Source organism: Eumetopias jubatus, unplaced genomic scaffold (assembly GCF_037043125.1).
Source record: "Eumetopias jubatus isolate StellerSeaLion01/CBP00866 unplaced genomic scaffold, mEumJub1_p1.0 scaffold_5, whole genome shotgun sequence".
NCBI lineage: Eukaryota > Metazoa > Chordata > Mammalia > Carnivora > Otariidae > Eumetopias > Eumetopias jubatus.
The window spans coordinates 109,040,523-109,043,930 of record NW_028274811.1 but is presented as its reverse complement, the minus strand read 5'-3'; the positions used below and the strand labels follow the sequence as shown (position 1 = coordinate 109,043,930).

The window sequence follows — 3,408 nt, the reverse complement described above, 5'->3', positions numbered from 1 at the left end:
CTGCACCCACCCACCAGATCCGCAATGAGCAGAATGGAGAAAAGTAGTCACTTCGGAAAGGATATAGGAAAAATGAAAGGTCACAAAAGTTTGGACAAAAAACTGGACTTACTTCTGCCACAATATAAGGAGCTTGGAGACACAGAAGTCTGTGGAGGGCTGGAGTGGTACCAATTATTTCAATGGTTACACAGGAAGATGACAGAACTTTTCAGAGAATGTGCCTACTCTGGCAGAACACAGGGACAGAAATCACAAGGTCCTCACTGAGTGACTTAGCATATCCAGAGGTCCTATCCACACCAGTAACCTGCTGCAACAAAAACGCCAAGTCTGAATGTTCACTTGGACTACCTGCAGCGCCTTGAGCAGAAGTGAGCCTCCCAGCAGGGATAAGGGAGACAGACAGTTTGCAGAGTTGTAGCAAGGAGAAGGAACACAATTACCAAATACTAGCAATTGAATGAACTGATCTTCAGAATGTTACTATTTAATTATTTATTGCATACAAGTTCTATTGATGTTAAATAGGGTAGATTTTGCTATTACTAGAGTTTCTTTGGTTTTAATAAAATACGCTCTTTTTATCATTCAGAAAATAAAATGTAAAACTCACCTTTAATTCAAGGAACATTACAAATATATTTTTGCTTTGTTTGGTCATGAGGTTAGAACTGCAAATATGTAGCATGTTAGAAGAAAACTGCCCTTAAATCAACAAAATATAAGGGCATTATGGAATAGAGATCTTGAGGCAGGGGTTTGGTTGGTGGGGGTGAATCTCTGGTAGTATATTACGGCTCTTGCTTTAAGACTGGGGTTTAGGGTATTTAAAAGGTGATTGTTTTAGGATTGGGGTTTAGGGTATTTAAAAGGTGATTGTTTTTATTTCTTAAAGTGACTGCCTGAAAATTCTTGTATCATCTGAGAATAACTGAAAGGACAAAGGAAAATCTAAGTGCAAAAATGCCTTGGATGGTGCTGATAACTCTCCATCTCAGAATGAAGAGATTTTCTATGCTTATGCCCAAGTGGTTTTTGCATTTTAGCTAAAGGGACAGTCCCTTTATATTTTTTTTTGAGATTAAAATATTTTATTTCCCTAAAAAGAAACAACCTTAGATTGGAATAACAAATCCCCTCTTCCATTTCCCACCTGTTTAGTTTGACTTCCTCCCATTTAAAAGGAATTTGGGTCACAGAAGAACATTCTAAGGCACCTTTTAAATATATGCTTCTTGGGGTGCCTGGGTGGCTCAGTCCTTAAGCGTCTGCCTTCGGCTCAGGTCATGGTCCCAGGGTCCTGGGATCGAGCCCCGCATCGGGCTCCCTGCTCAGCGGGAAGCCTGCTTCTCCCTCCTCCACTCCCCCTGCTTGTGTTCCCTCTCTTGCTGTGTCTCTCTCTACGAGAAATGTTAAATTTCTGGACAATCCTTTTTCCATTGGCTAACCAGATCTGTACATTAGTGATGGGTTGCAGATTGTTTAGTTGAACAACAGACAAATTATTTTTATTCTCAACTTCAATACTCTTTGCCTTAGAAACAATTTTTGGTGTGGCACTTCCTAGTCTGTGACCCTGTCCTGAGAAGGGCTGGAACACAGGCTTCGTTGACATACATACTTCATTTTTTTTGTTTTCAACTTTAACATCCACCTCCTCTTTATCAAAAATTCCCTGTAATTCCAAAGGTAATTCCCCTTTTGATGGAGTTCAGAAACTGCTGACTTGCACCAGCAGAGTAACTTCTGAAATCATCATTGACTGTGAATCCATTTTTCCATAATTTTATACTTACATCGACCTGTTTCTTCTGTTCAGTGGGAGACATGCATTTGGCACCAACCTTCTCAGCTTCCTCAAAAAGGCTGTCAACAAAATATTCACAATTTCTTTGTTGATCATCACTAAGAGGTTGGTTGTCAGATCCTTTTTCACAAACCCATTCTTCTTTTATACTTTCAAGATTATCTACTTCTTTCATTCTTTTGTCTTGCTCCGGGCGCGACCACACCACCGCCTCCCGGCCTGGTCCTCCGTTCGCTCAGGGGCCGCGGGTGCCACCGCCACTGTCGGGTTGCAGCCCCTCAGACGAGGAGCACCGCCGCCCCCAGACCCACTGAGGCTCGCGGGCCACGCCACTGGGACCGGCCCGCCTCCTGGGGCCTCCACTGCTGGGCCAGGGACAGTCCCTTTAAATATGTAAATATCTTTCAGAATCCAAAAAAGACTTCAGATACCAACCCCAAGGGAAGATTGAAAAGGAAGATGTGCCCATCTGTTAGCTTAATAGCAAAGTCTTGGAGCCTGGGAGGGCATAAACGGTGTCTTGCAAAGCGTATCTTACTTTTTTCTGATTCTATTATAATAATAATCATCTATTAAGAATTTGTTGTTTACAAGTCTAAAAAGTTGAAATCTGAAGCTAAGGGGAGCCACCATCTTTGTTAGGTTAGACAGGATCTAGGGAATTGCAAAGAAAAAATGAAATTTCTGCCTCAGTCTATGAATGATAAAAGAGTCTGTCCAGAGATGTAATCATCCAATAAATAGTGCTGTGTCCCATACTCATGGGAAAGATCCTCTAAAAGCTTTCATCATTGCAGGTGTCTTGTGTCTTCCTCCATCTTCCTTATCACTAACAAGTGGTAGAAATAGCTGTATTAGGTATTTACCTTTGGGGGGAAATCCTGTTATGTTAAAATGTACTTGATGATTCTATCTATCATAAATCTGAGTGTAGAAATACAAAACACAGAGGAAGGAAACTAGATTGTGTTCCTGCTGAAAAGCAGTGGGTGGGTGCAGAGATGCTGATCATGTTATCTTCATCCTTCAGCTTGGCTGGGGGATGACAGTTTTTCCCATCACCCTCTTGGTTCCCAAACTGTATTAGACATCTTCCTGGCTGTCTGTAATTTCTCCCCCGCACCAGATTTCTGTTCTGCATTAGAGACAAAATGGAGCAAGCCTAGCACACTCTCACACTTTAGAATGATTATGGCCAGAAATCTATTTGATTTCTTACAAAAATATTTTCAGGGTCAAAGTTAGGGTCCAATGTGGTATAGTATAGTGGTTATCCAAGTGGGTTCCCCCATACCCCATGGTTCTTTGGAGGTGCTCCAAAGGGGGTGAAAGGAAAACTGGCATGGTAGAGTTGGCCATCACCCCTACTTTAATCAGGGCGACTCCACCCTTACCTGTGTGTGCATGCATGTGTATGTGTGTATGTATATGTGTGTGTACATATGTATCCCTCATACAATCGATTTTTTTAAAGACTGTTGTTAAAAAATACTCTAAAATTTGTAAACCGTTTATGGAGATGATGAAGTAGTGGACTAGGAATCAAAAGATGAATTTCCTATGTGGCCTCACACAAGTAACTTCACCTCTCTAAACCC

General features: G+C 41.5%; 1 pseudogene; it reads right to left on the bottom strand.

The window, feature by feature from the left end:
• Positions 1-293: 293 nt before the first annotated feature.
• On the bottom strand, positions 294-1,993 carry LOC148164397 (UBX domain-containing protein 2A pseudogene; annotated as a pseudogene).
• Positions 1,994-3,408: the final 1,415 nt, after the last annotated feature.